This window comes from Rhinolophus ferrumequinum, chromosome X (genome assembly GCF_004115265.2).
Source record: "Rhinolophus ferrumequinum isolate MPI-CBG mRhiFer1 chromosome X, mRhiFer1_v1.p, whole genome shotgun sequence".
Classification (NCBI taxonomy): Eukaryota; Metazoa; Chordata; class Mammalia; order Chiroptera; family Rhinolophidae; genus Rhinolophus; species Rhinolophus ferrumequinum.
Window position 1 is genome coordinate 40,013,405 of NC_046284.1, and position 20,042 is coordinate 40,033,446.

The following is a 20,042-nucleotide window of genomic DNA, read 5'->3' on the forward strand; positions in this document are numbered from 1 at the left end:
ATACCAATAATAAAACATCAGAAGGAGAAATTAAAAAAACAATCCCATTTACAATCGCTCCAAAGACTATAAAATACCTGGGAATAAATTTAACCAAAGAAGTAAAAGATCTATACTCAGAAAATTATAAGACACTGATGAAAGGAATGAAGGAAGATATAAATAGATGGAAACACATATCATGTTCATGGATAGGAAGAATTAATATAGTTAAAATGTCCATACTGCCTAAGGCAATATACATATTCAATGCAATTCCTATCAAACTGCCAACGTCGTTTTTCACAGAAATAGAACATATAATCCTAAAATTTATATGGGACCATAAAAGACCCCGAATAGCAAAGGCAATCTTGAGAAATAAGAACAAAGTGGGAGGTATAACAATACCTGACTTCAAATTATACTACAAGGCTACAGTAATCAAAACAGCATGGTACTGGCATAAAAACAGACACATAGATCAATGGAACAGAATAGAGAGTCCAGAAATAAATCCACGCCTATATGGCCATTTAATCTACGACAATGGAAGCAAGAATGTACGATGGAGTAATGACAGTCTATTCAATAAATGGTGCTGGGAAACCTGGACAGATACATGGAAAAAAATGAAGTTGGACCACCTCCTTACACCATATACAAAAATAAATTCAAAATGGCTTAAAGACTTAAATGTAAGGTCTGAAACCATAAAATACCTAGAAGAAAATATAGGAAGAAACTTCTCAGACATTACCCGGAGTAAGATTTTTACTGATATACACCCTCGCGCGAGGGAACTAAGAGAAAGAATAAACATGTGGGATTATATCAAACTAAAAAGTTTTTTCACAGCAAAGGAAACCATCAATAAAACAAGAAGGGATCCTACTGAATGGGAAAAGATATTTGCCAGTGATATATCTGATAAGGGATTAATATCACAAATCTATGGAAAACTTACTCAACCCAACTCCAAAAAAACAAACGATCCAATTAAAAAATGGGCAGAGGACTTGAAGAGACATTTTTCTGAAAAGGACATACAGATGGCAAACAGACATATGAAGAAATGCTCAACCTCGCTAACCATCAGAGAAATGCAAATAAAAACCACAATGAGATACCACCTCACCCCAGTCAGAATGGCTATCATCAATAAATCAACAAACAACAAGTGCTGGCGCGGATGTGGAGAAAAGGGAACGCTTGTGCACTGTTGGTGGGATTGCAGACTGGTGCAGCCGCTATGGAAAACAGTATGGAGGTATCTCAAAATTCTGAAAATGGAACTACCTTATGATCCAGTAATTCCACTCCTAGGTATCTATCCGGAGAAATCCAGAACTTCAATTCAAAAATCTCTATGCACTCCTATGTTTATTGCAGCACTATACACAATAGCTAAGACATGGAAACAACCAAAATGCCCATCGGTAGATGACTGGATTAAGAAACTGTGGTACATTTATACAATGGAGTATTATGCAGCCATAAGGAAGAAAGAAATCTTACCATTTGCAACAACATGGATGGATCTAGAGAACATTATGTTAAGTGAAATAAGTCAGACAGAGAAAGATAAGTTCCATATGATCTCACTTATTTGCGGATTCTAAAGAAAAGAATAAGTGAATGAACTAATCAGAAACTGTTTGGGAGACAATGAGGAAAAACTGAGGGTTGCTAGATGGGCGGGGGGAGTGGGGGGTGGGGGGGAGGGTGAGGGGATTGGAGGGCAGTCGGTGACCACAGGATGGCCACGGGGTTTGAAAATTAATCTGGGGAACGTAATTTGGTGGTTACCAGAGCGTAAGGGGGTTGGGGGGTGGGGGATGAGGGTGAGGGGGATCAAATGTACGGTGATGGAAGGGGAGCTGACTCTGGGTGGTGAACACACAGTGTGATTTATGGATGATGTGATTCAGAATTGCACAACTGAAATCTATGTAATTCTACTAACAATTGTCACCCCAATAAATTAAAAAATAAAAAAAAAAAAAAAAAAAAAAAAAAAAAACCACAATGAGATATCACCTCACCCCAGTTAGAATGGCTATCATCAACGAGACAAATAGTAACAAGTGTTGGAGAGGCTGTGGAGAGAAAGGAACCCTCATACACTGTTGGGAATGCAGACTGGTGCAGCCATTATGGAAGGCAGTGTGGAGGGTCCTCAAAAAAATTACAAATAGAATTACTGTATGACCCAGCAATTACTCTAGTGGGTGTTTACATAAAAAATCTGAAAATATTTATGGATAAAGACACGTGTGCTCCAATGTTCACTGCAGCTTTATTTACGGTGGCCACAACAGGGAAACAACCAAAATGTCCTTCGAAAGATGAATGGATAAATAAGTTGTGGTATATATACACAATGGAATACTATTCGGTGGTAAGAAAAGATGAAATAGGACCATTTGTGACAACATGGATGGGTCTTGAGAATATAATGCTAAGCGAAATAAGTCAGACAGAAAAAGCAGAGAACCATGTGATTTCACTGATATGTGGTATATAAACCAAAAACAACAAAAGAACAAGACAAACAAATGAGAAACAAAAACTCATAGACACAGACAATAGTTTAGTGGTTACCAGAGGGTAAGGAGGGCGGGGTGTGGTAGATGAGGTTAAAGGTGATCAAATATATGGTGATGGAAGGGAACTGTCTCTGGGTGGTGAACGTAAAATGTGATTTATAGATGATGTAATACAGAATTGTATACCTGAAATCTATGTAACTTTACTTACAATTGTCACCCCAATAAACTTTAATTTAAAAAAATATGAACAGGTGGTAGGTCATACAATTATAAGTAATTTTTATTTTCTTCCATATAAGCCCTTTTGTTTTCCTGTGAGGTTTTCACAGTGACCTTGTATTTCTTTAATCCAAAGTAAAATGTTAAAAATATCTTAAGTATGTACTATTTAAGACACTTTTCCAGTAGATTACTAAATCATACATACTGACTTTTATAGCAATAGGATATACCCTAGGAACCATTTCTTGTCATTTTCATCTTTGAGAAAACACTTTGCAGTCTACAGTGGTAATTCTCCCTGACCTGAATTACGAGCCTTCCAAATTATCAAAAATGGAACATAAGAAATGGCAAAATTGGAACACGCAAGCAAATTTCAAAATTTAAGAAAAAAGGCTTAAAATTACATTAATCTATGAAAGAGTGTATTAGTGTAAACAGCAGAATGTCAATCTGAGTGCATACTATGTAATCAGAGCATATAACGTAGAATACAATAATATCAACATTCAAAGCTATGATACACAAACTTTATTTTAGAGAAAGTAAAAACTTTACATATATACTTTATATATAAATATTATATACATAAAACAGCTTAAGAGAAACAGTTGTATTTTCAATGAATGGTTTACAAGATTACAAAAAATGATTTGCTATTAATCTTTAAACCAGAGATGGTAGTGATGAAAGCTCAGACTTTACAAAAGAAAATGAATTCTGTTAGTAAAAAGAACCCACTCTTCAGAACTAGTCCTATGATACCAGGTTATGTTAAAAGTCCTTTAACCAAGGGCTTTCTGCTTATTTCATTTTAATGAAGTACTATCATTTTACAAATGATATTTTAACAAATGTCATCAAACATAATTTTAACCAATGAAATAAAAATGCATGCTAATTCAAAGAACGACAGTTTAAAACCATCATATAATTTTCAAGATGATAATAAACATTGAAAATCAATTCCAAGTTAATAGTTTTGAGGGTAGGGGTTGAAAATGACCCATCTTAAAATAAAAAAAGAAAATGGCCCATGTAAGCCAACACATTTGTTTTTCAAACGAAGATCTCCATTAACTTCTCAGCTTTTCTGTGTTAATGAGTGCATATCACTTAAATGTACAGATTATTGCCTTCATTATGTGCTTTGTTATACCTGCATATTGTCCTCCCTTAGAGTGCAATTATAAGGAGAAACACTTGATTTTTCATGAGCAATATTACACAAAACCTCCTATTACGGGCAATCACAAAACCAGGAATGAATTATGATATGCGAATAGATTCTACAGCAATTACCAATGAACACCAAAACACTGCTTAGTAATTACTTGCGAAGAGTAAAAGAAAAATAAAACCCACCACCTCATTAATGGCTTTACCAGGCTACTTGGCACAATATTTGAGAGGATGAAAAAACTGGTAAGTATAATACAGTGCAACAGATGTGCAGTAAAGAATATTGCACAGTATTTAGAAAGACCATGCTATTTACAATTCTGTGGATAGATCCTACATCATGAAGCCAAGTTTAAAAAAAAAAAAGAAGAATGAGATGAAGTCTACAAGACAATACCATTTCTATAATTTTTCTTTAAAAATACACATAAAACAACCATACATACTTAGCAAAACCAACAAATAAATGGTTCAAGTCCACATGTAACATTTGCAGGGCCTGGAAAAGAATGCAGATATGTATATATCTAAAGATTTTAAAGTAATAAATCAGGTCAGTAAATTGTTAAAAAATAAAAATAGAAAAAAACCCATAAGAAATTATTACACATAGGTTTTTATTCTCTTGTTATCAACTATTTCTCTTAGTTTTCATTATATTATGTCTGACTTTATTTCTCCTTTGCATGTAAAATTGGGTGGCTGGAGAACATTTACAGACAAGTGAAAATGTAGCAAGACTCAAGTGATGAGCATTCTACCATTTCTGTAAACTCTTGTTAAAGTGCTAGCGTTTCTATGATATACTACTACAGGACTTTGAATCTATATAGTACCTGTCGGCTAAAGAGCCAAGGCTTACATAGCTCACTCACCCTTTCAGCATGCCTGTGAAATACATAGATTGGAAACTAATAGCTAACAAAAAAATAAAATAAAATCCAGATATGAACAGAGAACTTCCATGATTTACTTAAAGATGGCCTATCTGTCCAAACTGTAGAGGACTAAAAGGCCCTGGATTCCACACTCAATGCCTTTTCCAATAAACAACACTACCTCCTTACCATCAAACAAATTTCTAAACTGGTTGGAAAAATTAAGCTGTCTCATAATATAAAATCAGTAGGTTTAATGTACCAAAATCCTTGTTAAGGAATGATATAAACTGTATCTCTGTATTTTGTTTATTAGTTTCAGGTGTAATAGTTATGCAATAGTTAGACATTTACACCCCTCACAAAGTGATAACCCCCCTCCCCAATCTACTACCTTCTCTGACATCGTACATAACTGTTACAATTCCACTGACTCTATTCCCTATGCTGTACTCCACATCCTGTGAATATATATGTATATATAAAATTATAGTTGACATTCCATATTATTCTACTTCAGCCTCACGTAGTATCTCTATGTTTAAAAAAACTAGCGTTAGTCATGGAATAAGCCACTAGTCATCATCAATTTGCCAACAAGGTATTTAGCTTGGTTCAATATAGTTGCATTAAAAGTTGAAAAATGAACTGATAAATATAACCGAAATAAGCCAGACTATAACTATTTGAAAAGAAAGAATCCCAGCAAACCAAAAACTTTGAGCCATGCCCTCATTTTATAAAAGAAAATGCATGGTATCTGGCACATGTATGTACTCAATATTAGTTATCAATATAATAATTTTAAGTGGCTTTCTCAAAGTCAAACTCTAGAATCTAGTTCTTCTGAAGCCAAGTCAACATATTTCCTCCTTAGTATTCTAATTTCCCTTTAACCAGCAATGCTTTTTCATCCCTAAAACAGTTTATACTCATTATAGTATTTGCCTTTCAAGTGCTAAAAATAAGGCAAATTCAGTATTACTAGTTATACTGAATTTTCTGAAACTGCCTCACCTCCATAACTACCTACAAGTTGGCCCAAATATTTATTATCAGATCTTCTCCTGAGACTGACATTTCATGGTCAGACAGTTTTGTTTTTCTAAGCCATAACTTTAACCAAAGCTCTCATATAACTAAAAACAGCTAGTCGTGACCACTAGTATCTAAAAGAGCTTCCAACAGTGCAATGTATCCAAAAAGCTTTTGAAACTTCCAACACATTGAACGTACATTACATGTTATATCACTCTCTAGAATAATTATACAGACTCAAAACATGATCTAGCTGTTTTCTTCTAAACTGAGTTTCATTATTTTCACAGATCAAATCCTCCCTCCACCCACTACTTATCACCAAAAGAAAAATTACCATATGAACAAGTACAAAATGATTCTAAAAACAGATTCCCAAGTTGTCATGTATTGATAGATGTTCAATTTTATACCAGCTACTTCTGGAATCTGTACTACATAGCAAAAACAAACAGTTTGTCATACACATTCCACCTAGATTATGCTACAACACAATAGGAAATTCATGAGTTTATTATATGTGCTAAGAATATTATGGCAGTAAATTTCTTGGAAGGGCAAGCAGAAATAATGCCTAAAACGGAATATGGAATAATGGCAAGTGGACTTTCTTCCTTTTCCCTGTCAGTTTCACCAAATATAATCACTTTAGTGCTCAAGCACCATGGCCAAACTACCCCCTTCTTTTCAGTAAAAGTCACGCTGTTTTCTCAGGAGCAAAATTTTATTTGGTTTCTGATAGTGCCTTGGATATTGACATTCTGCCAGTATAAATAGTCACAGTCAAATCTAATGTGCGTGTGACCATTTGCAGAAGAGACTTAATCTCAACCAAATAATACTCACCAGTTATAATTAATCCTTCTACACAAAATGCCATAAACTACAGATTTTTAGCAAGTGAATCTCAATGATGGCGTTAGAGACTAGAGACCTTGGACTTCAATGTTAAGTTAAGGCAAAACATAATTTGTTTGGCTCCCCACCCCAGGTAAATAAAAAGGTCTATAACTTGCTATTATAGATCTAACAGTAGAAATTAAGATTTAAATTTACAATCCCCAAATTTTAGTAATAAACCTGGGTTCATTAGATCATACCACTGAAAAATGAAGTCAGCAATGCAGTCAGTGGTTTTAAATGACAACATCCCAAGAGAATGAAATGCTGTGGACTAAGAGCCTAGTGATGATCCTATTTTGACATGAGTTAATAATATTTAAAGAGTTTATGTTCTAAGAAAAGATGAAATACTGCCATTTGCAACATTGGTGGATCTTGAGATTATTATGCTAAGCAAAATATCAGACAGAAAAAGTCGAGAACGTACGATTTCACTGATATGTGGGATATAAAACTGAAAACAACAAAAGAACAAGACAAACAAAGCAATAAAAACTCAGAGACAAAGGTTTAGTGGTTATGAGAGGGTAAGGGGGGAGGGGAGTGGTAGATGAGGGAAAAGGGGGTCAAATATATGGTGATGGAAGGAGAACTGACTTTGGGTTGTGAACACACAATGTGATGTATAGATGATGTATTATAGAAATGTACACTTGAAACCTATATAATTTTATTAACCAATGTCACTCCAGTAAATTTAGTTTAAGAAAAAGTTTATGTCCCTACTACTTTAACCTAGTTGGATAGTTGTACTCTCACTTTTTTGAGGTTAAATATTTATTAGGAGTTCAATCTAAAATTATCACCTCACAGCCACTGGCGGGGAGGGAAGCATCTATCTACCAGAGTAGTTAACTCCAATAACTCAGGTGCTTAAATCCACTTCCAGCTAATGTGTGCCCAAGGCTGTCAGAACTATGTGCTTTAAAGTACTAGTTTTTAGGTTCAGAGTCCCATGCACAGCAGGAAAACGGAGTGCTCGAGTCATTCAGAGATTGCTGCAGTACACAAATGGTTTTTGGCTAAGTCATACAAAGGCAAAATCCCTTAAATGTTCCCAGTTTCATTGTTAGCTATCCTAGTTGTTTTCAAGGGTGAATTTATGTATCAGCTGCATCCATTTTTGTAAATAAGTACAGCTTTTAAACTCCTGCCCTCAGAGATTCCTCTGCCTATTTCTATCCTCAGCAATATGTAATCTGAATAGCAAACTGCCATGTTTTTTGCAACAGCAACCTTAACTTGGGCCACAAGGGCGGGTATTGGTCAAGATGGGAGTTGTTTCAGTGTCTTCTCATTATTCTACCAAACTTTTGACAGGTAAGGACCCAACTAGCTGGATTTGTCAAATTTAGTGTCCACTGTTTTTGTGCCTGATTTCTGGTCCAATTAATTCCCAACCACAAATAACTGATGGTTAATTTTAGTCAAGAGATGATCCACCACCTTCAAATAGATGCCTAATATAGAGAACACTACAATTAGAACATAGGCCCCACCCAGGAATATGGACAAAGCCTTTCTTTTTTTAACACTATCTTATGGGATATGGCTTCAAATCTATCATTTAGGGATCAAATGGGGCGTGAATAAAAGGACGATTTTCCTAGAAAATAATTAGTAAGATATTTTTTAAATTCAGAAAAGCCATCACTAGATAGCAGGCCTGTAGGGAGATAATGCCCCAGCACAAACATAATTCAAACCCTTATTTTAAAAACAACTCCTGTTTGTATTTGGATAAAATCTGAGCACCAAATTACCTCTGTTTCCCTCATCCAAATCCAAGTAGAATTCTCTTGAGTCGAGACTAGTTCACACTCACTTTCCCTTTTTTGTCGCTATAGTTTTTGGAATATGGCCTTCAGCCATTACATTCCAGTTTTAAAGTCAAAAGAAGTCATGTGACCATTACCCTAGGGGCATCAGAGGCTTGGGGCACGTGATGCCCACCGGCAAGCGTGGGACTCCGTGCACTTCGTTGGAATTCACTGGAAATTGCATCTCCAGGATCAAATTTAGGCTCCCAAATACATTGTGACATCCAGTTAAGTGGAGTACGTGCTTACCTTTCAGTAGTTTTTTTTTAATTTCAACTACCTTCCTACCTACTGTGCCGCCAGCCACTGCCCATGCCTCGTAGCAGGCCAGGCACCCCCAGCATCCCGTCTGTTGGATCCTAAATGACGAGGCTCTCCAACCTACTTAGTTCTAAACGCAACCTTCGGCACCCCTAGGGAGGTGGTGCAGATCAGGTTTAGAGCAAGAAGCATAGCGTCAGATCGCGTTAACCCCACCCCACCCCACCTCCTCGGTTGGGGTCACCTCCAGCCCTGGAGACGGACCGTGGGAGCCGCCCGCACACCACAGCAGTAGCAGCCGCGGCGGCGGCAACTTTGGGACTGGCAAGAAGCCAGGGCAGGGGTGGTCGGCGTCCCCCCGCCTCTCATTAGCGCGCTTAAATACAGCGGGTGGACAAAAGTAAACACCCGCAAGTGCAGCTGTGTGGGGGCAGGGGGATAGTACCCCTCTCCCACTGCCCCTTCGGTTGTGTCTCCCGGGGCGCCGCGAGAGATCCCCGGCTGCCACTGCCCAGACCACGAGCTCCGGGCTGCAGAGCCAAAGAGGCTGAGAAGGGAGTCGACAGGCGGCGGGTGTCGGCAGGAGAGAGGACTTAACCGCCCGGGAGATGTTCGGCTACAGAACGGAAAAAAGTGCTTACTCATAGGGAGACGCGGTGTGATCGCGACGCTCTCGCTAAGGGCAAGGGAAGCAGGCGGAAGGCGGGCCACCGGAGCCTGGTTCCCTCCCGGGACCGCGGCACTCCCCAGAGCCCCGGGCCGGCGCAACCCCGCGACGTCCCCAGTGGCGGCCAAGCCGGAGCTGGAGGCGTTGCGTTGCAGGCTGCCGGCTCCGGGATTTCCGAGTCCGGAGCGAGGCGGCGGTGGGGCGGGGTGAGGGTGGGGGAAGGTGGCAGTAGCTGGAGAAGAACGACAGAGGGAAGTTAGGCACTCGGTTTCCTCTTCGGGGCCGCCGCCACGGAAAGGAAGAAAGGCAGAGTTTTGGCATCAAGGACGCCAGCCCAAGGTTGGCAACAAGTTAGCAGCAACTACTAAGAAAGCACCATCTCTATAGTGAAGAGCAGAAAACGTGATTGCGGCGGGTGCTGTCCGTGGGGAAAACTGTCCCTCCCACCCATCCCTGATGGGAACGATTGCTTTGGCGCCTAAGGGCTAGAGCTGAGAGTTCTCCAGGCCCCCTCTGCCCCCGTCCTCTGTGCAAGGCACATTCCTGCTGAGGTTCTGGGAGATGCTCTCCCCTGGACCCACTTCCTGCCCACGCCCAGGCAACCCCCTACCCTCGTGCTTTCCCCTGCCGACAAAGCACTTACATAAAGTCTCAGAGTACCGGATCTAGCCCGACAGACTCCCACCGACGCGCTCAAACAACTTCTGCCTCTCGAAATCTTTGCGGCTGCGGTTCTAAAGCCAGCGCTCCCTCCCCTCCGGCCATCCCCTCCGCCCTTCGGCCGCCGCCAATTGGCTCGAGTGGTGCCTGCAGTCGGCCTGGGAACCAGGAAGGAGATTGGGCCAGGAGCTTGTCACATCAACTGGGTGGGGGAGCTGGGAGAATAATCACCGGGATGGGCGCCGGGCAGGGATGGGGATTGGAATTGTGCGGCTGGGAGTAGAGATTGGTCCCCCGCGCCTGTTTCTCCCTCTCCCTGGCTAACAGATTAGGAAGGTTCACAGTGCCTGGCTCAGAGTACTGTTCAAAAAAATCTTGTGGAATAAATGAAAACATGGGAATGTCAGGAACGAGAGTTTGCCACCAAGCCCCTATTTAAGTCTAAGGAGGGTACAGTTTCTCCCCGGAATCGTGAGGAGAAACTCGGCTTGGGAAGGGGCATTTCTAGTAGTTTCATCTGCTCCAGTGAGTCCAGGTGCGGAACAACGCAGAGGGAAAACTTCAGTAATCTCCCTTCTCCTTAGGAGGTCAGGACGCTGCCCTCATGCCTTTGGCTTCGTGCCAAGTAAACTGTTGACCAAAACTACCTGTCTGGTATGTCTGTCTGTCCATGCGGAAAGGGGTAAGAGTGGAGGTGGGAAGGAATGGTGGAAGTGACGTGCTTCCTTCCACTCGTTTGACTAGAAACCGACGTCATTTCTCATCAGTCTCCCTTCACCAGAGAAAACTTGAAGACATGCTCCTGCCTCCCAGAGTACCTTTCCTTCTTTTTTGCCCACGAGATTGCCTCCAAGTCATAGCTGACCTTTTTCATTGCCACACGTGGAGGTGTCCCCTCCTTATCTGCATTCCGATCCTTTGGCTCACTCCAGGTCCAAAATCAGCTCCAAAATCAGCTCCGAGGGCCAGAGTTTGAATGATTCTCCAGGGGTCAGGTCAAGAGATTGGCTTGTGGGACAGCTGTAGAAGACAACGTCTAAGGCATTTCCTGTTCCAGTCGGAATCATTTTGTTCAGGCAATGTGTGCTTGAAAAATTTCAAATAGAATTTAAAATTGGTTCAGTTACGTTCCATTTTACATGCATTTTAGGGAAAATGCTAAATTGAGTGCCCTAAAAAATTAAACGCTCTTGTAAAGGAACCCCCTCCACTTCATCTACTGTTATGAATCTCTTTAGAGAAATTAACCTAGTCAGTGCCAGAGCTTCTTAAATGGGAAGGAGTGGGGGAGTTCATATACTACCTAAAGGCTAGACAAGCAGAGAAGAGCTTGGCACTGGGAAAAAAACCTCGTTAAATATTAATTAATGATTAATCAACTGGAAGAACTTATGAAAGGCACAGAAAGATGAAAAAGAAATGAGAGGGCAATCATGGTTTCAGAAACATTGCATTTCTGTTTTGACAGATTTTATACTGGACCAGGTTTGCGTCAGCACAAAAATACCAATTGCAGCATGTTGGTGTTAGGTTGACCGTACAGTGCATTGCCATGCAAATTTACAGTGGGCTCCAGGATGAGATTTCTGGTTTTCAATAATTGGCCCAAGGTATAGTTTCTGGAATTTTTTATGTAAAATTTCTAGGTATACCAAATATGGTACATCATTTTTCTACCTTTTATGGTGTCTGCTAGTCACCATTGAAGAGCTTCCACCTGCTTTTAAATTTAAATTTACAGACTTATCAATAGCATGAAGAGACTCTGCAAGCTAAGTTTTCAAGTAAGAATATATTTATCTGAATTATTTAACTTAATATTCTGTTTTAGTTAATTTTTCAAGTTGTAGAATTTAGAATCAGTCAAAATATTAAGAATCCTATGTATATGCTATTTATGCTTTCCTGTTTCTTAGTCAAAAAAGCTTACAGAAAAGCTTTACTTTAATAAAACTCTTCATTCACCACGAACACTGAGGATGTCAGCATTCAGCAAGAGTTGTTTTTGTTTTGTTTTTTGTTTTGTCAAGGAATGTCACTTTAATGGAAGTGCAGTGGTCTATAGTTTCAAAGCTGCAGGGTGCCCAGGTGGTGATACTCCTCCTTGCCTCAGTAGTTTCCAACAGATAAAAGATGCCTTACAAAAAATCCTATACATATAGGTCTTTCACAAATTGTTTGATCAATAGCCTAAAAGTTTTTGCCCCTTTCTTCCTTCTCCAATTTTCAATCCCATCAGTGTTTGTAATAAATAACTACAAATTATTATCAAAAATTTTGAAAACTTTTCTTCTTCGTGTTCTCCGCTGATGTCATAGTAGGCTCCAGTTTTCCCCTTAGGTTTTATCTCTGTCCAGTCCACCATTTTTCCTCCTTTTCACAAGCACATCCTCTCTTTCTTAGTTCTTTTTCCTATAGCTCCATGTAACACTCCACCCAGTCCAGTTCACAATTTATCATGTGAACATAGTGTCAGTTTTTTCCTGAAATTTTCCTAGGGTAAATTATCTGTTTCCTTTTTATCCATTTTTAGAGCCTCCTTCTTATACGCTATTAAATGTGACTTTGCTACACAACCATTATATAACAGAAGAAATCAAGAGAGTTGATCAATTACATACTAAACAATTTCTTCTAATACACCTGATTGTTTTCTCAATTTCTAAATGTATAATTGTGTACCAATCTATGTTAATTAATTGCTTCTTAATTTGTCAATTTATTTCCAGGAACCAATCAATTATTCTTTCCTTTTATGGTTTATGTGATAATTCTATTCCATGTTATGATATTTTGGATTCTAGGACTGAGAACTCGATTCCGCTTTTTGTTTAACATGTTACGTCTTTTTAAAAACACAACTTAAGAGGCACAGAAAACAGTAACATGAATTTTTTAAAGTTAAGTGTGACTTTAAATGTTTCTTTTATCCTTAAAATATTAAGCATGGAGGAAACCTTGGTAGACCTGGAAAATTCTCAAAATTTGACCTGGAATATAAACAATGAACAATTATTTCCATTGTTTACTGAGTGAGGGATGTTTTCCTGTTTCCAACTCTAAATGTACACATGCAATACACATGAATGTTAACTTCTTGAACAAGCACTTTCAAATATTTTTCAAACCTCAGAAGGTACTATCAATCTGAATGTCTGCTAAAGCATTCCAATTATCTTACAAACACATTTTCATAAAGAAATTATTGTCACATGTCCAAAGATATTTTCAAATTTGTACTTGTTAAAAAAAAGAGAGAGAGCGAGATGTCATCAAAATGGCTGCGTGAGGTGAGCCTCTGGAAATCTACCCTGGAATTTACAACAAATTGAAGAACTATAACTCCACAAAGCACTCCCTGCACAGCAGACAGGCAAGACAAAGAGGCTCACTACTGAATTCACCTAAAGATGGGCAAATTGCGCGAGCAGGGGAGGAGGTAGGTGAGAGTGCAGAGACAGAGCCACGGGGGCTCAGGACACATACCTAGATCAGCGCTCCGAGCTCGCTGCATGCCAGAACTACCGCAGCTGCAGGAGAGAGAAGAACTCAGACTACTAGGGCTCCATTTATGGCCCACAGGGCTGAGGGGACATCATATAACGCAGCTGCATCCAGGGCTCATGGCACAGACCTCGGAGAAAAGACTGAGGGAATAAGGCTGAAAACAGTGGTTTGAGCCCTCACTGCCTCAGAGAACGGAAGCCTTGGCCACTAAGACTAGCCGCCCCTCCCTACCCTCAGAGAGATTGCCCCCCACCCCCAATTGCCCAGTTCTAGAAACGGCATAGTGGCAGTGTCACACCAAAAGAAGAGAATATTTGCAGTTCTGAGAACAGTGGTCCGCAGACACAGATTTGCAGCCCAACGAGTTCCAGCAAAGGGGAGGGAGCTTTGGAAGCAGGACTGGCTGTGGTGGTGGTCACTGCCATTGATCTGGGCCACGTCTCACAACTCAACCCGCCCCTGTTCCCACCTATCTGGGTGGATCCCTGGAGGAGTAAACAGAGCTGCTGAAATACAAGGGCTCTGAATCTGGTGCAGGAAGAGCATTGGAACTTCAAAAGCTCTCTGCATCCCCACACGGATGTGGCACCCTATGACCATGGCGAACTGTTAACAGAGGAGAATCCCACCTTCCAGAGAATCCCCCCATTGTGTGAGAAGCTGGAATAGTGCAGAAAAACATAACACTACAGTGCGAGAGAGAAAAAAAAGCTGCAGTCGGAGAGAAAATAAAACAGTCTACCAACAAGTACTGGAAAACAAAAGAAAGACCTCTTCCTATTAACCTGTTGCACAAGCCACTCCTGTAGATGTCTGGGAAAAGAAATGATAAATCAGTAATTGCCATGAATAACCAAGGCAACAAGACAGCTCAGAAAGAAAGTGAAAAGTCTCCAGAAAAGGAACTTAAAGATATGGAAATATGTGAATTAAATGACAGAGAATTCAAGATTGCAGTTCTAAAAAAACTCAATGAGATGCAAGAAAACACAGAAAGGCGGTTTAATGAACTCAGACACACAATCAAAGAACAACATGAGCATTTTACAAAAGAGATTGAAATTTGAAAAAAGAACCAAATAGAATTTCTGGAGATTAAGAACTCAATAGAAGAAATGAAGAATGAAATAGCCAGTTTAGGAAGTAGAGTTGACCGGATGGAGGAAAGAATCAGTGACATCGAAGATAGAAACCTGGAAATTACACAGATGGAAGAAAAAAGAGACTTGAGACTTAAAAGAAATGAAAGAACTCTAAAAGAATTTTCTGACTCCATCAGAAAGAGCAATATAATAATAATGGGCATACCAGAAGGAGAAGAAAGAGAGAAGGGAACAGAGAATATATTCAAACAAATTGTTGATGAGAACTTCCCAAACTTGTGGGCAGAATTGGATCCTCGAATCCAAGAAGCAAATGGAACACCTAATTACCTCAATCACAACAGGCCTTCTCCAAGACACATTGTATTGAAGCTGTCTCAAATCAACGACAAAGAAAGAACCCTCAAGTCAGCCAGGGAAAAGAAGACAGTAACCTACAAAGGAAAGCCATTAGATTGTCATCAAATTTTTCAGCAGAAACTCTACAAGCCAGGAGGGAGAGGAACCAAATATTCAAACTATTGAAAGAGAGAAATTATGAGCCAAGAATAATGTATCCAGCAAAGATATCCTTGAGATATGAAGGAGGAATAAAGACCTTTCCAGACATACAAAAGCTGAGGGAATTTTCTAATACACGACCTGCACTGCAAGAAATACTAAAGGAGGCTATTCGACCACCATCAACAGGGAAAATTTGTGGCAACCAAAACATAAAAAAGGGGACAGTAAGGGCCTGAACCAGAGTATGAGAATGGAGAAAGTAAGCGTGCTGAAGAAAATGGAATACTCTAAATATCAAACTTTCTTTTACATAAATTTAAGGGTAACCACTCAGAAAAAATCCAGAACTGAAATATGTACCATAATAAAAGAAGAAACAGAGGGAAGCATCATAGAATACCACCACACAGAAATAATAGACAACAACAAAAAGGCAAAGAAACAATGGAGACACAGCCTTACCAGAAAACTAAAGATAGCATGACAGGAAATCCTCACATATCAATAATCATCCTAAATGTAAATGGACTAAACTCACCAATAAAAAGGCACAGAGTAGCAGATTGGATCAAAAAATTAAACCCAACCACATGCTGTCTCCAAGAGACACATCTCAGCTACAAGCACAAGTATAGACTCAAAGTGAAAGGGTGGAAATTGGCACTCCAAGCAATGATGCCCAGGGAAACTCAGGTGTAGCCATAATGATATCAGATGAAACAGACTTCAGTATGAAAAAGGTAACTAGAGACAAAGATGGACATTTAATAATGTGAAAGGGGACAGTACAACAAGAAGACATAACAGTCATCAATATTTATGCCCCCAATCAGGGAACACGGAAATATACCAAGCAACTACTAACACACCTAAAGGGAGAAATTGGCCAAAACACAATTATGCTAGGGGACCTAAATACATCATTGATAGCTATGGCTAGATCATCCAAACAGAAAATAAATAATGAAATGGCAGCCCTAAATGACACATTAGATGAATTGGACATGATTCACATTTATAGAACACTTCATCCTAAAACATCAGACTATACATTCTTTTCTAGTGTACATGGAATATTCTCAAGGATAGACCATACATTGGGACATAAAATCAGCCTGAGCAAATTTAAGAAGTTTGAAATCATGCCAAGCATATTCTCTGATCACAAGGCTTTGAAATTAGATATCAATTGCAAAAAGAATGCAGTAAAAGACACAAATACATGGAGATCAAACAACATACTTTGAAAGAAAGACCGGGTCAAAGAAGAAATTACAGGAGAGATCAAAGATACATAGACACAAATGACAATGAAAATACATCCTATCAAAATTTTGGGGATGCAGAGAAAGCAGTTTTTTTATTTTTTGTTTTAATTTATTGGGGTGACAATTCTTAGTAAAATTACATAGATTTCAGTTGTAAAATTCTGTATTACATCATCTATAAATCCCATTGTGTGTTCACCACCCAGAGTCCGTTCTCCTTCCATCACCATATATTTGATCCCCCTTACCCTCATCTCCCACCCCCTAACCCCCTTACCCTCTGGTAACCACTAAACTATTGTCTCTGTCTATGAGGTTTTCTTTCTCATTTGTTTGTCTTGTTCTTTTGTTGTTTTTGGTTTATATACCACATATCAGTGAAATCATATGGTTTTCTGCTTTTTCTGTCTGACTTATTTCGCTTAGCATTATACTCTCAGGATCCATCCATGTTGTTACAAATGTTCCTATATCCTCTTTTCTTACCGCCGTATAAGATTCCAATGTGTATATATACAACTTCTTTATCCATTCATCAATCAAGGGACATTTTGGTTGTTTCCACGTCTTGGCCACCGTAAACAAAACTGCAATGAACATTGGAGCACAGATGTCTTTATGTGTAGATGTTTTCAGATTTTTTGGGTAGATACCCAGGAGACAGATTGCTGGGTCATATAGTAATTCTATTCGCAATTTTTTGAGGAACCTCCACACTGCCTTCCATAACAGCTGCACCACTCTGCATTCCCACCAACAGTGTAGGAGGGTTCTTTTTTCTCCACAGCCTCTCCAACACTTGCTACTATTTGTCTTGTTGATGATAGCCATTCTGACTGGGGTCAGGTGATAGCTCATTGTGGGTTTTATTTGCATTTCTCTGATGATTAGTGATGTTGAGCATTTTTTCATATGTCTATTTGCAATTTGTATGTCCTCTTTGGAGAAATGTCTCTTCAGGTCCTCTGCCCATTTTCCAGTTGGGTTGTTTGTTTTTTTGTTGTTGAGTTTCATGAGTTCCTTGTATATTTTGGATATTAGCCCCTTATCAGAGGCACTGTTTGCAAAAATCTTCTCCCATTCAGTTGGTTGCCTCTTTATTTTGTCGATGGTTTCTTTTACTCTGTAGAAGCTTTTAAGTTTCATATAGTCCCATTCGTTTATTTTAGCTTTTACTTCCATTGCTTTTGGAGTCAAATTCATAAAATGCTCTTTGAATTCAAGGTCCATAAGTTTAGTACCTATGTTTTCTTCTATGCAGTTTATTGTGTCAGGTCTTATGCTTAAGTCTTTGATCCATTTTGAATTAATTTTCGTACATGGTGACAGATAGCAGCCCAGTTTCATTCTTTTGCACGTGGCTTTCCAATGCTCCCAGCACCATTTGTTGAAGAGGCTGTCTTTCCTCCATTGTATGTTTTTAGCTTCTTTGTCAAAAATTGTCTGTCCATATTTATGTGGTTTTATTTCTGGGTTCTCAATTCTATTCCATTGGTCTATGTGTCTGTTTTTCTACCAATACCATGCTGTTTTGATTATTGTAGCCCTGTAGTACAAGCTAAAGTCAGGGAGTGTGATACCTCCAGTATTGTTCTTTTTTCTTAAAATTGCTTTGGCTATTCGAGGTCTTTTGTGGTTCCAAACAAATCTGATGATTTTTTGTTCTATTTCTTTCAAAAATGCCATTGGGATTTTCATGGGGATTGCATTAAATCTGTATATTGCTTTGGGTAATATAGCCATTTTAACTATGTTGATTCTTCTAATCCATTAGCACGGAATATCTTTCCATTTCTTCAATTTCTTTCAAAAATGTCTTTAGCATATAAGTCCTTCACATCCTTGCTTAAGTTTATTTCTAGGTATTTTATTCTTTTTTTTTTTTTTTTTTTTTTTTAATTTATTGGGGTGACAATTGTTAGTAGAATTACATAGATTTCAGTTGTGCAATTCTGAATCACATCATCCATAAATCACACTGTGTGTTCACCACCCAGAGTCAGCTCCCCTTCCATCACCGTACATTTGATCCCCCTCACCCTCATCCCCCACCCCCCAACCCCCTTACGCTCTGGTAACCACCAAATTACGTTCCCCAGATTAATTTTCAAACCCCGTGGCCATCCTGTGGTCACCGACTGCCCTCCAATCCCCTCACCCTCCCCCCCACCCCCCACTCCCCCGCCCATCTAGCAACCCTCAGTTTTTCCTCATTGTCTCCCAAACAGTTTCTGATTAGTTCATTCACTTATTCTTTTCTTTAGAATCCGCAAATAAGTGAGATCATATGGAACTTATCTTTCTCTGTCTGACTTATTTCACTTAACATAATGTTCTCTAGATCCATCCATGTTGTTGCAAATGGTAAGATTTCTTTCTTCCTTATGGCTGCATAATACTCCATTGTATAAATGTACCACAGTTTCTTAATCCAGTCATCTACCGATGGGCATTTTGGTTGTTTCCATGTCTTAGCTATTGTGTATAGTGCTGCAATAAACATAGGAGTGCATAGAGATTTTTGAATTGAAGTTCTGGATTTCTCCGGATAGATACCTAGGAGTGGAATTACTGGATCATAAGGTAGTTCCATTTTCAGAATTTTGAGATACCTCCATACTGTTTTCCATAGCGGCTGCACCAGTCTGCAATCCCACCAACAGTGCACAAGCGTTCCCTTTTCTCCACATCCGCGCCAGCACTTGTTGTTTGTTGATTTATTGATGATAGCCATTCTGACTGGGGTGAGGTGGTATCTCATTGTGGTTTTTATTTGCATTTCTCTGATGGTTAGTGAGGTTGAGCATTTCTTCATATGTCTGTTTGCCATCTGTATGTCCTTTTCAGAAAAATGTCTCTTCAAGTCCTCTGCCCATTTTTTAATTGGATCGTTTGTTTTTTTGGAGTTGGGTTGAGTAAGTTTTCCATAGATTTGTGATATTAATCCCTTATCAGATATATCACTGGCAAATATCTTTTCCCATTCAGTAGGATCCCTTCTTGTTTTATTGATGGTTTCCTTTGCTGTGAAAAAACTTTTAAGTTTGATATAATCCCACATGTTTATTCTTTCTCTTAGTTCCCTCGCGCGAGGGTGTATATCAGTAAAAATCTTACTCCGGGTAATGTCTGAGAAGTTTCTTCCTATATTTTCTTCTAGGTATTTTATGGTTTCAGACCTTACATTTAAGTCTTTAAGCCATTTTGAATTTATTTTTGTATATGGTGTAAGGAGGTGGTCCAACTTCATTTTTTTGCATGTGTCTGTCCAGGTTTCCCAGCACCATTTATTGAATAGACTGTCATTACTCCATCGTACATTCTTGCTTCCATTGTCGTAGATTAAATGGCCATATAGGCGTGGATTTATTTCTGGACTCTCTATTCTGTTCCATTGATCTATGTGTCTGTTTTTATGCCAGTACCATGCTGTTTTGATTACTGTAGCCTTGTAGTATAATTTGAAGTCAGGTATTGTTATACCTCCCACTTTGTTCT

The 20,042-nt window shown here is 39.1% G+C and overlaps 1 protein-coding gene across 4 annotated transcripts in view; it reads right to left on the bottom strand.

Moving 5' to 3' along the window:
- PLS3 (plastin 3) overlaps positions 1-10,266 on the bottom strand; it is a 100,833-nt gene extending 90,567 nt beyond the window's left edge. For 2 of the 4 annotated variants that reach the window (XM_033117697.1, XM_033117683.1), the window contains exon 1: positions 10,146-10,263. The gene's annotated coding sequence lies outside the window, so the exon portion shown is untranslated. Of the gene's footprint in view, positions 1-9,476; positions 9,654-10,145 lie in introns of those variants that run through there. The other 2 variants (XM_033117696.1, XM_033117693.1) reach the window with 2 other exon arrangements.
- Between the last annotated feature and the right edge of the window lie 9,776 nt (positions 10,267-20,042).